At 44.2% G+C, this 13924-nt stretch overlaps 1 protein-coding gene across 4 annotated transcripts in view; it reads right to left on the reverse strand.

Annotated features, from left to right (window-relative positions):
* Positions 1–13924, reverse strand: part of trpn1 (transient receptor potential cation channel, subfamily N, member 1) — a 272820-nt gene that overhangs the window by 24049 nt on the left and 234847 nt on the right. The gene's annotated exons all lie outside the window — the stretch shown is intronic.

Here is a 13924-nt window from a genome sequence, read left to right on the forward strand (position 1 = left end):
CATAAGAAATAGAAGCAGGAGTAGGCCATGCGGTCTCTCGGGCCTGCTGCACCATTCAATCAGATCATGGCTGATCTTCGACCTCAACTCCACTTTCCCGCCCGATCCCCATATCTCTTGATTCCCCACAGAGTCCAAAAATCTATCTCTCTCAGCCTTGAATATACTCAATGACTCAGCATCCACAGCCCTCTGGGGTAAAGAATTCCAAAGATTCACAACTCTCTGCATGAAGAAATTCCTCCTCATCTCAGTCTTGAATGGCCGACCCCTTAGCCTGCGACTAGTTCTAGATTCTCTAGCCAGGGGAAACAATCTCTCAACATCTACCCTATCAAGCCTCCTAATAATCTTATGTGTTTCAATGAGATCATCTCTCATTCTTCTAAACTCCAGAGAGAATAGGCCCATTCTACCCAATCTCTCCTCATAGGCCAATCCTCTCATCCCGGGAATTAATCCAGTGAACCTTTGTTGTATTGCCTCCAAGGTCAGTATATCCTTCCTTAAATAAGGAGACCCAAACTGTACGTAGTTCTCCAGGTGAGGTCTCACTAAAGCCCTTTACAACTGTAGTAAGACTTCCTTACTCTTGTACTTCAACACCCTTGCAATAAAGGCCAACATGCCATTTGCTTTCCTAATTGCCTGCTGTACCTGCATACTGAGGGAGTGCCGCACTGTCGGAGGTGCCATCTTTCGGATGAGACATTAAACCAAGGAGGGCCTGAGAGGTAAAATCAGCCAGGCCCCGCAGGCCGTTCTTACACCACCAGTTAAAATTGCGGCTTATAGATTACCAAGGAAGGCCACTGAAGCAGTAAGGATTGATGGCACAACTAGTATGTTTCTAGAGAAAGAGTGTAGATCTAAGGGACACAGTGAGGTGGCAGGGAGATGGGCTAGAAATCAACCAAAAAGGGGCAGTTTTGTTAGGTTAAGTGGCCAGTCCTTCATCTTATATTCTCACTTTGGGAGGGAAGGATCCCTAAGGTTTTACTGTGTCGGGAAACTTCAATGCGGATTTATTTTTTATATTTGTTACTCTCTCTATAAGAAACATTTAGGTTTTGGACCTTGTGACAAAAACGAAGATTTTGTTTGTGGTTCCTTTCTTGCTGACTATAACAATTAAAACTGATTACTAATATCTGTGTCTGCAGGCTGTAGAGATTCATGTTCTAGACTGGCTGATACACACACAGCTCAGGACAAGGCAGAGACCTTGTTCATTAAGGGCTTGATATGCATAAGTCGATTGCTGTCATTGTCCTTGAATGAGGACCCAGTCCAACGGGTCATTCAAAGTATTTGGAACATATCATAGAATGGTTACAGCACAGAAGGAGGCCATTCGGCCTGTCGAGTCCATGCCGGCTCTCTGCAAGGGCAATCCAGCTAGTCCCACTCCCTCGTCCTTTCCCCGTAGCCCTGCAAATCTTTTTCTTTCAAGCATTTATTCAATTTCCACGACTGAATCTGCCTTCACCACCCTTTCAGGCTGTACATTCCAGATCACAACCACTCGCTGCGTAAAAAAGTTTTTCTTCATGTCGCCTTTGGTTCTTTTGTCACTCACCTTAAATCTTTGTCCTCTCGACCCTTCCACCAATGCGAACAGTTTCTCTCTACCTACTTTGTCTAGACTCCTCATGATTTTGAACCCCTATCAAATCTCCTCTTAACCTTGTCTGCTCTAAGGAGAACAACCCTAGCTTCTCTAGTCTATCCACATAACTGAAGTCCCTCATCCCTGGAACCATTCTAGTAAATCTTTTCTATCAATGGGTCAGTTCAAATATAAGCAACCTGTGGAGTTATTTATAGTAGTTTGTTTGGCAGCTGTAATTCTGGGCGCCAAACGCCAGTCGGAATGTAAATGGACGGCCACTTAATCTAGCATTGAGAAATACAATTTATAATTGTCCTTTTGCTCTGGGATATCTGTAAAAGAATTTGGAGTTATATCTGAGGTGCTGCTGCATGAAGACAATAGACAATCTGAAGCCAGGAGAGCTAAGGGGCAGGTCAGTAACTCCGTGGTAGTTTACAGCAATGTAGGAGGTAAAAAAAGACTGTTTCAAGAGTCAGTTTTTTGTTGAGAGTTAGCACAGTAGAAACACCTTTGTTGTTTTTGATTCCGAGGAGATGAATAAAGTTTATTATTACTGTAAATATAGGACCCTGAAGTTCTAGGAAGCCTGCACTGCTGGCAGAAGTGCAGCAAAGTGGGATTCACGGCCACCCAAGGAGGTAGATGTAGACCCTGTCCTAAATCGTGAGGAGGGCTACATTAACATCTTTAAGGCAGGCAGCTGACCCCAATGAAGATGCTTCGGTGGCTGAAGAAAGAAGGCAATCTACTGAGTCTTTACCTTTATCTTTAGAACTTCTAGGCCTAGTCCAAGGGCCTCAACTAGGCTCTACCCCCAAATCCTGGCCCATTACCAGGTGAAGTGCTCGTTCAACACATGGACTGCAGCGGTTCAAGAAGGCGGCTCAAGGGCAATTAGGGATGGGCAATAAATGCCGGCCTCGCCAGTGACGCCCACATCCCATGAACGAATAAAAAAAAACACCCACTCTGGTCCCAGAAATTTCAAGCCCACTGTTTTTACCGAGGGCTGTTCAATTACCTGATTAATGTTCAATAAATTTGTCTAGTGGTTTATTGGCTAGACCTTGGTTTGATAGAGTGGATATTTTTTCTGCCAACATGTGGCAGCATGTGATATATTCTAGTAAGTTGAGTGAATGACAAGTGCTCTCCGCCTGACTCTTGGGTCTCACTATATCCAGCTAGATATTGGACAGGTAAAGACATATTCTGGTTCAGAGAGCTGTGGTGCAGAACCTAAGGAAATATATATCATAAAAACGGAAAAACATAACAAACCTTAAAAGCTATCGTTTAAATTTCCACAAACATCAAACATTTTTTAAAAAAGAAACCTCGCAAATGATCTATCAAAACATTTTGAAATTTCCTCGTACTGTACCCAATTTTCAGCCTGTTTAGATTGGCGATGCAAAGTGCACATACTTACCACCCAGCCTGAAACATTATGTATTCCGACATTTAAAGTTCTCAACTGTGCATCACAGAGGAATTGGCTAATTTGGCTCAGCAAATCTCACCCGCCTCGTACACTAACTCTCCCATTAAGATGGCATCAATGTATTAGAGCAATATGCTTTGAACTGGCAAATGGTCTTTGTGGATCCCTCATTTTTCCCTACATTCTTAATTAGTTACGAGGAGAGATTACACAAATTGGGGTTGTATTCTCTGGAGTTTAGAAGGTTAAGGGGTGATCTGATCGAAGTTTATAAAATATTAAGAGGAACGGATAGGGTGGATAGAGAGAAACTATTTCCGCTGGTTGGGGATTCTAGGAGTAGGGGGCACAGTCTAAAAATTAGAGCCAGACCTTTCAGGAGCAAGATTAGAAAACATTTCTACACACAAAGGGTGGTAGAAGTTTGGAACTTTCTTCTGCAAATGGCAATTGATACTAGCTCGATTGCTAAATTTAAATCTGAGATAGATAGCTTTTTGGCAACCAAAGGTATTAAGGGATATGGGCCAAAGGTGGGTATATGGAGTTAGATCACAGATCAGCCATGATCTTATCAAATGGCGGAGCAGGCACGAGGGGCTGAATGGCCTACTCCTGTTCCTATGTTCCTATGTTCCTAGTTCTCATGCTGCGTCCAGCTGGTAGGAGCGTGAAACAGAATTTCCCCACTCAGATCATAGAATCATACAGCACCGAAGGAGGCCATTTAGCCCATTGTGCCTTTGCCCACTCTCTGAAAGAACTATACAATTAGTCCCACTCCCCTGCCCTTTCCCCATAGCCTTGCAAATTTTTCCTTTTCAATTATATATCCAATTCCCTTTTGAAACTTACTACTGAATCTGCTTCCACCACCCTTTCAACACTGCATTCCAGATCATAACAAGTCGATGAGTAAAAAAAATTCTCCTCACTCCCCCCTTTTTTGTGTCAATTATCTTAAATCTGTGTCCTTTGGTTACCGACCCTCCTGCCACTGGAAAGTTTCTCCCTATCTACCCTATCAAAACCCCTCATAATTTTGAACACCTCTATTGAACCTCCCCCTAACATTCTTTCGTCTAAGGAGAACAATCCCAGTTTCTCTAGTCTCTCCACTGAATTCCTTCACCCCTGGTACCATTCTGGTAAATCTCTGCATCCACCCCAGATGTGGATGTAAAACACATTTTGAGTGCATTTTGCTCACGGTTTAATTTTACATACACGATGTAAACAGAATAAGTTACAAAGTCCTTATTGGATATGACTGACATGGGCATATGACACTGACTCAACTTTTTTCGGTCTTGAATTATTTTCTCAGCTCAGTGGTGAAATATAAATCAGATGGGTTAGAGTAGATAGCTCCAATCTGGAGCCGGCACCAGCAAAGACGTAATGAGTTCAAGGGCCTCCTTCTGCCCTGACATTTCAATGATGCTATTTCCCATGGTTTTTTCCCCTTTACAGCACTGAAATTACTACTAGTGAGTTATTATACAAGTGTCTATTGCCTCTATTAAAACTACAGAGAGAAACTTGATGCAAATATGTTAAGTGGTCGTACAATAATGTCATTCACAGTAATTCGCAAGCCTTTTACAGTTTAAAGTAAGCTTATGTGGGGAATAACTACAGATGAAAGTTATATCTAGCATCATAATAATAAAGTGTGATCAATTTAAAACCTAGTCCGCGTTAGAAATAAATCCAGACCTGTAATATAATAAACACCTCCACTAATTAGGCTCTGTAACTTAATCATTCATATGGTTAGTCTAACTTGTCTATCTGCGTAATATCAATATCCGAGTGTGATCAAACCTCCCTCATGACTTGATCATTTGTTTGGGAATTATAAGGAACAATTTTGTTGGCCCCCCCCTCCCCCCGGGTACTAAACAAAAGCGCACTGCACCTGTCCAGCACCGGGAGTGCCTAGGATTCCTGTCATTGGAACATAGGAACAGGAGTAGGCCATTCAGCCCCTCGTGCCTGCTCTGCCATTTGATAAGATCATGGCTGATCTGTGATCTAGCTCCATATACCTGCCTTTGGCCCATATCCCTTAATACCTTTGGTTGCCAAAAAGCTATCTATCTCACATTTAAATTTAGCAATTGAGCCAGTATCAATTGCCGTTTGTGGAAGAGAGTTCCAAACTTCTACCACTCTTTGTGTGTAGAAATGTTTTCTAATCTCGCTCCTGAAAGGTCTGGCTCTAATTTTTAGACTGTGCCCCCTACTCCTGGAATCCCCAACCAGCGGAAATAGTTTCTCTCTATCCACCCTATCCGTTCCCCTTAATATTTTATAAACTTCGATCAGATCACCCCTTAACCTTCCAAACTCTAGAGAATACAACCCCAATTTGTGTAATCTCTCCTCGTAACTTAACCCTTGAAGTCCGGTATCATTCCAGTAAACCTACGCTGCACTCCCACCAAGGCCAATATGTCCTTCCAAAGGTGCGGTGCCCAGAACTGCTCACAGTATTCCAGGTGCGGTCTAACCAGGGCTTTGTATAGCTGCAGCATAGCTTCTGCCCCCTTGTACTCTAGTCCTCTAGATATAAAGGCCAGCATTCCATTTGCCTTCTTGATTATTTTCTGCACCTGTTCAGGACATTTCAATGATCTATGTACCTGAACCCCTAAGTCCCTTTGGACATCCACTGGTTTTAACTTTTTACCATTTAGAAAGTACCCTGTTCTATCCTTTTTTGATCCAAAGTGGATGACCTCATATTTGCCGACATTGAATTCCATTTGCCACAGTTCCATTCACCTAATCTATCAATATCCCTTTGTAATTTTATGTTTTCATCTACACTGCTTACAATGCCACCAATCTTCGTGTCATCGGCAAACTTAGATATGAGACTTTCTATGCCTTCATCTAAGTCGTTAGTAAATATTGTGAATAATTGAGGCCCCAAGACAGATCCCTGCGGGACTCCACTAGTCACATCCTGCCAATGTGAATACTTACCCATTATCCCTACTCTCTGTCGCCTTTCGCTCAGCCAAATTCCTAACCAAGTCCCTACTTTTCCCTCGATTCCACAGGCTTCTATCTTAGCTAACGGTCTCTTATGTGGGACTTTATCAAATGCCTTCTGGAAGTCCATATAAATAACATCCATTGACATTCCCCAGTCCATTACTTTAGTCACCTCTTCAAAAAATTCAATCAGGTTTGTCAGGCATGACCTACCTTTCACAAATCCATGCTGGCTCTCTCTGATTAACTGAAAATTCTCGAGGTGTTCAGTCACCCTATCCTTAATTATAGACCCCAGCATTTTCCCCACAACAAATGTTCGGCTAACTGGTCTATAATTTCCTGGTTTCCCTCTCTCTCCTTTCTTAAAAAGCGGAGTGACATGTGCAATTTTCCAATCTAGAGGGACAGTTCCTGAATCTAGAGAACTTTGAAAGATTATAGTTAGGGCATCTGCAATCTGCTCACCTACTTCCTTTAAAACCCTGGGATGGAAACCATCTGGTCCTGAGGATTTGTCACTCTTTAGTGCTATTAATTTCTTCATTACTGTTGTTTTACTTATGTTAATTTTATTGAGTCCCTGTCCCCGATTCAATATTAGTTTTCTTGGGATTTCCGGCATGCTATCCTCTTTTTCGACTGTAAGTACTGACGCAAAGTAATTATTCAACATGTCCGCCATTTCCCCATTGTCAATGACAATATCCCCACTTTCAGTTTTTAAGGGGCCAACACTGCTCCTGACCACCCTCCTTTTCCTAATATAACTATAAAAGTTCTTCGTATTGGTTTTGATATCCCTTGCAAGTTTCTTTTCATACTGTCTTTTTATAGCTCTTACTTTCCGTTTTGTGACCCTTTGTTGATCTTTGTATCTTTCCCATTCGCCAGGATCTATGCCATTTTTTGCCTTTTTGTATGCCCTTTCCTTATGTCTTATACTGTCCCTTACCTCTTCAGTTGTCCATGGCTGTTTTTTTTGCAACTAGAGTTCTTGCCCCTCAGGGGTATGAACCGATTCTGTATCATGTTAAATGTTTCTTTAAACATTTCCCACTGATCATCAGTCGTTTTACCCATTAACAGATTTGCCCAGTTTACTGTGGACAGTCTCTGTCTCATCCCATTGAAGTCGGCCTTACCCAAGTCTAGAATCTTAGCAGCTGATTCACTTTTTTCCCTTTCAAACACTACCTTGAACTCGATCATGTTATAATTGCTATTGGATAGATGTTCATGCACAGTTAAGCTGTTAATTAAATCTGGTTCATTACTCATTACTAAATCTAGTGTGGCTTGCTCCCTTGTTGCCTCTAGGACATACTGATGTAGAAAACTATCCCGGACACACTCAAGAAATTCACTACATTCCTGACAGTTGCTAGTCTGCTTTTCCCAATCTATGTGAAGGTTAAAGTCCCCCATTAAGTCCACTATGCCTTTGTTACACGCTTGTCTAATCTCTGCATTTATACAATCTAGCACTTCAGAGCTGCTGCCAGGGTTCCTATACACAACTCCCACTATAGTCTTAGATCCTTTCCTATTTCTCAATTCAACCCATAAGGTCTCTGTTGGCTGCTTACCCCTCGTTATATCCCCCTTTATCATGAAGTGATTTCATCTCTAATCACTAAGGCTACTCCTCCCCCTCTTCCATTTTCCCTATCTCTCCTGTTAGACCTTATAACCCGTTATATTTAGTTCCCAATCCTGACCATCCTGCAGCCATGTCTCAGTAATAGCTATCATGTCATACCCTCCAATTTGAATTTGAACCTGTAGTTCATTTAATTCATTCCTTATACTCCGTGCATTTGTATATAGAACTCTTAGTTGGGCCACACACCCTAGCCTGACCTTCAGTTTTGATGCTGGGTTAATTGCTTTAAACCTTCTAGTTTTCACTTAATCTGTAGTGCCTAAAGTAACATAAGAACATAAGAAATAGGAGCAGGAGTAGGCCAATCGGCCCCTCGAGCCTGCTCCGCCATTCAATAAGATCATGGCTGATCTGATCCTAACCTCAAATCTAAATTCATGTCCAATTTCCTGCCCGCTCCCCATAACCCCTAATTCCCTTTACTTCTAGGAAACTGTCTATTTCTGTTTTAAATTTATTTAATGATGTAGCTTCCACAGCTTCCTGGGGCAGCAAATTCCACAGACCAACTACCCTCTGAGTGAAGAAGTTTCTCCTCATCTCAGTTTTGAAAGAGCAGCCCCTTATTCTAAGATTATGCCCCCTCGTTCTAGTTTCACCCATCCTTGGGAACATCCTTACCGCATCCACCCGATCAAGCCCCTTCACAATCTTATATGTTTCAATAAGATCGCCTCTCATTCTTCTGAACTCCAATGAGTAGAGTCCCAATCTACTCAACCTCTCTTCATATGTCCGTCCCCTCATCCCCGGGATTAACCGAGTGAACCTTCTTTGTACTGCCTCGAGAGCAAGTATGTCTTTTCTTAAGTATGGAGACCAAAACTGTATGCAGTATTCCAGGTGCGGTCTCACCAATACCTTATATAACTGCAGCCACACCTCCCTGTTTTTATATTCTATCCCCCTAGCAATAAAAGCCAACATTCCATTGGCCTTCTTGATCACCTGCTGCACCTGCATACTAACCTTTTGATTTTCTTGCACTAGGACCCCCAGATCCCTTTTTACTGCAGTATTTTCCAGTTTCTCGCCATTAAGATAATAACTTGCTCTCTGATTTTTCCTGCCAAAGTGCATAACCTCACATTTTCCAATATTGTATTGCATCTGCCAAATCTCCGCCCACTCACCCAGCCTGTCTATATCCCCCTGTAGGTTTATTATGTCCTCCTCACTCTCTACTTTCCCTCCCATCTTTGTACCATCTGCAAACTTTGATATGTTACACTTGGTCCCCTCCTCCAAATCATTAATATAGATTGTAAAGAGTTGGGGACCCAGCACCGACCCCTGCGGAACACCACTGGCTACTGGTTGCCAGTCCGAGAATGTACCATTTATCCCAACTCTCTGCTTCCTGTTAGATAACCAATCCTCCACCCATGCCAGAATATTACCCCCAATCCAGTGATTCTTTATCTTGAGCAATAATCTTTTATGTGGCACCTTGTCGAATGCCTTCTGGAAGTCTAAATACACAACGTCCACTGGTTCCCCTTTATCCACCCTGTACGTTATGTCCTCAAAGAACTCAAGCAAATTTGTCAGACATGACTTCCCCTTCATAAAGCCATGCTGACTTTGTCCTATTAAATTATGTTTATCCAAATGTTCTGCTACTGTCTCCTTAATAATAGACTCCAAAATTTTACCCACCACAGATGTTAGGCTAACTGGTCTATAATTTCCAGCCTACTGCCTACTACCCTTTTTAAATAAGGGTGTTACATTAGCAGTTTTCCAATCTGCCGGGACCTTTGCCGAGTCCAGAGAATTTTGGAAAATTATTACCAAAGCATCCACAATCCCTACTGCCACTTCCCTCAAGACCCTAGGATGTAAGCCATCAGGTCCAGGGGATTTATCCGCCTTGAGTCCCATTAATTTACTGAGTACCAATTCCTTAGTGATTTTAATCGTATTTAGCTCCCCCCCCCGTAGAGCCCCCTATTTGTCCAGTGTTGGGATATTCTTAGTGTCCTCTACCGTAAAGACTGAAACAAAATATTTGTTCAGCATTTTTGCCATCTCCATGTTTCCCACCATTAATTTCCCGGTCTCATCCTCTAAAGGACCTACGTTTGCCTTAGCCACCCGTTTTCTTTTTATATAACTGTAGAAACTCTTGCTATCTGTTTTTATATGTTTTGCTAATTTATTTTCATAATCTATCTTCCCTTTCTTAATCAATCCTTTCGTTACTTTTTGCTGTCTTTTGAAGACTTCCCAATCTTCTATCCTCCCACTAAGTTTGGCTACCATTTATGTCTTTGTTTTTAGTCGGATACTATCCTTAATTTCTTTATTTAGCCACAGATGGCTGTCATTTCTTTTACACCCTTTTTTCCTCAGTGGAATTTTTTTTTTTTGAAAGTTGTAAAATAACTCCCTAAATGAACACCACTGTTCATGTACCGTCTTACCCTTTAAACTATTTTCCCAGTCCACTTTAATCAATTCCGCTCTCATACCATCATAGTCTCCTTTATTCAAGCTCAGTACGCTTGTTTGAGAACCAACCTTCTCACCCTCTAATTGGATATGGAATGTAACCATGTTATGGTCACTCATTCCAAGGGGATCCTTAACTAGGACATTATTAATTAATCCTGGCTCATTACACAGGACCAGGTCCAAGGTTGCTTGCCCCCTTGTAGGATCAGTTACATACTGCTCAAGAAATCCATCCCTAATACACTCAATAAACTCTTCCTCAAGGCTGCCCTGCCCAATTTGATTTGTCCAGTTAATATGATAGTTAAAATCCCCCATAATTATAGCTGTTCCCTTATTACATGCCCCGACTATTTCCTGATTAATACTTCTTCCAGCAGAGTTGCAACTATTAGGAGGCCTATATACTATGCCCACGAGTGTTTTTTTCCCCTTATTATTCCTTATCTCCACCCAACCTGTTTCATTATCCTGATCCTTTGTCCCAATATCTTTTCTCTGTATTACAGTGATTCCTTCCCTTATTAACATAGCCACCCCACCTCCCCTTCCTTCCTGCCTGTCCTTCCTGATTGTTAAATACCCTGGCATATTTAATTCCCAGTCGTTGTCACCCTGCAGCCATGTTTCTGTAATGGCCACAAGATCATACCCATACGTAGTTATTTGTGCCGTTAACTCGTCCATTTTGTTACGAATGCTACGTGCATTCAGATAAAGAACTTTCAAATATGTTTTGTGACACTTAGTTCCTGCTTTTTCATTTTTTAACACTTTACCTTTTACTCCATACCTTCTGTCCCTTCCTGACACGCTTTCCTCTGTCTCCCTGCTCAGGTTCCCAACCCCCTGCCACAGCTTTGCTGCTGGGTTAATCGCCTTATGCCTTCTAGTTTTCATTTTATCTGTCGTGCCTAAAGTACACTTTCTTTCCGCTGCTCTACGCTTTTCCCTTTCACTTGTTCTTGAACAACTGTTTGTACTATTTGTATTGTAGATTTCCCCTGGGTCTTCCCCTCTCTTGCTGCTCTCAACTTTATTCCCTTCTGACTCCCCACTCAGGTTCCCATCCCCCTGCCACTCTAGTTTAAGTACACTTTCTTTCTGCTGCTCTACGCTTTTCCCTTTCACTTGTTCTTGAACAACTATTTGTACTATTTGTATTGTAAATTTCCCCTGGGTCCTCCCCTCTTTTGCTTCTCTCAACTTTACTCTCTTCTGACTCCCCGCTCAGTTCCCATCCCCCTGCCGCTCTAGTTTAAACCTTCCCCAACAGCAGTAGCAAACCCCCCTGCAAAGATATTAGTTCCGGATCTGTTGAGGTGTAACCCGTCCGGCTTGTACAGGTCCCACCTTCCCCAGAATCGGTCCCAATTCCTCAGGAATCTAAATCCCTCCCTCCTGCACCAACCCTCCAGCCACGCATTCATCTGATCTATTCTCCTGTTCCTATACTCACTAGCACGTGGCACTGGGAGTAATCCTGAGATTACTACCCTTGAGGTCCTGCTTTTTAAACTTATTTCCTAACTCCTTATATTCTGCTTGCAGGACCTCATCCCTCTTTCTACCTATGTCATTGGTACCGATATGGACCACGACCTCTGGCTGTTCACCCTTCCCCTTCAGAATGTCCTGCAGCCGCTCAGTGACATCCATGACCCTGGCACCAAGGAGGCCACATACCATCCTGGAATCACGTTTGTGGCCGCAGAAACGCCTGTCTGCTCCCCTAACTATAGAATCCCCTATCACTATTGCTCTCTAGACCTTTCTCCTCCCCCCCTGTACAGCTGAGCCACCCATGGTGCTTTGGACTTGGCTCTGGCTGCACTCCCCAGAGGAGCCCTCCCCCCCACCAGTACCCAGAACTGAATACTGGTTGGAGAGTGAGATGCCCTCAGGGGACTCCTGCACTACCTGCCCGGTCGTCCTTGTCTGTCTGGCGGTCACCCGTTCCCTCTCTGCCTGCACTCTCTTAATCTGCGGGGTGACCACCTCCTGAAACGTGCTATCCACGAAACTCCCAGCCTCGTGGATGCACTGCAGTGACTCCAGCTGCTGCTCAAGGTCCGAAACCCAGAGCTCGAGCTCCACCAGCTGACGACACTTCCTGCACATGTGGTTGTCCAGGACACGGGAAGCGTCCTGGAGTTCCCACATGGCACAGGTCATGCATTCCACGGGTCTGAGCTGCCCTGCCATGCCTTAATTTATTAGATTAACTTAAACCAAGCAAAAAACAAATTAAGCCTCAAATACGGTTACTTTTAGTTGTATTACTCTAGTTAAGTAGTTTAAGCTTTAATTTTAATGAGCTACCAGGAATTTTACGCTTCTAGCTTTTAATTCAATTTTACCCAATTCCCTAGCTCAGAGAAAAAAAACTAATATTCACCAGGCAATCACCGACCTGCTGTCCTGTGACGTTACTCCTTGTCTTTTCACTGATTGCCTCTCTGCCGCTCCGAGTGGCGGGTAGGCCTCGGGCCATTTAAATAGGCTGGGGCTGCCCTCATGCGGGCCTACTCAGGAAAATCAGGAGCCTCTCAGGCCTGCAGCTACCTACATGGCCGCGATGATTGAGACCACGATGGAGAGCTAGGATTGCCAACTGTCGCGGATTGCTTGGAGTCTCCCGGAGTGGAAGAGGAATCTCCCGGGCACTGCTGCTTGGAACCTGGGAGAACGGTAGAATTTCCCCGCCACTCCAACCCATGCACCCAGTGAGGAGGGGGCCCTTTAAATTTCCCGCTGCAGCAGCAGGCCAGCCTCCCGCCCCCTGATGTTGCCCCCCGCCACTGTAGAGAAATGGCCTCCTGCTCGGTGATGTCACCCTGCTGGGTCCCGCCTCATGTCTCAATGAAGAATGGTGGTTAATGAGGTCATTTCTGGCGGGTAGGGATGAACCTCGGTAAACGGGGATCTGCTGGCGGAGAAACAGCAAGGGAGCCAGACCGGGGATAGGGGTGGGATTGGGCTGGGTAAACGGGGACTAGGGGGCATGGAATTGGAGGTGGAGGGGGAGAGAGAGAGAGTGACAGGGTATTTGGGTGGGGGGAGAGAAGTAGATTGGGGACTCGTGGTCGGGGAGGGTTGAGGCTAGAGCAGGGAGGAGAGAAGGGGACTGAGGCTTAGGGAGATTAGAGTATGGGCAGGGAGAGTTTGGGGAGTGGGAGACTTGGAAATGGGGGATTGATTGGGCTGGCACGGGGGGAGATTAGAATATGGGCGGGAGATTCTGTGGACTGGGGGTCGGGAGTATTGAGGCTCAGGCAGGGGAGGGAAGAGAAGGAGATTGAGGAATGTGGGGACAGAATGGAGGGACAGGGATTGGGGCTTGAGTGGGGGTGAGAGGGAGACTGGGGACTCGGGGTGGGGGGAATTGGGGCTCAGGCAAGGAGGTAGGGACCTGGGGGGTGTGGGACCAAGCATTTCCTGTTAGGCCAAGAGCAGCAGCAACATGGTGAGTGGCAGCGCAGCCAAGAAAGAAGCAGCCAGTAAGGGGCAAGTGTTACGTGATCAGATGTCACATGATTAGACATCACATGATCAAATGTCACGTGATCAAAACCTCCAGGAATAACTCCAACCAAAGTTGGCAACCATATGGAAAGCAGGAGCCTGAAGCTCCCAACTGAAATTCAAACATGTGGGGGAGGGCTAAAACAAAGAGACCTGCCTCCAAGACCTCTGAGGACCCTGCAGTAGGCGGGGGATTTGGAGGCAGGCCACA

Source organism: Heptranchias perlo, chromosome 3 (genome assembly GCF_035084215.1).
Source record: "Heptranchias perlo isolate sHepPer1 chromosome 3, sHepPer1.hap1, whole genome shotgun sequence".
In the NCBI taxonomy this organism is placed as follows: domain Eukaryota; kingdom Metazoa; phylum Chordata; class Chondrichthyes; order Hexanchiformes; family Hexanchidae; genus Heptranchias; species Heptranchias perlo.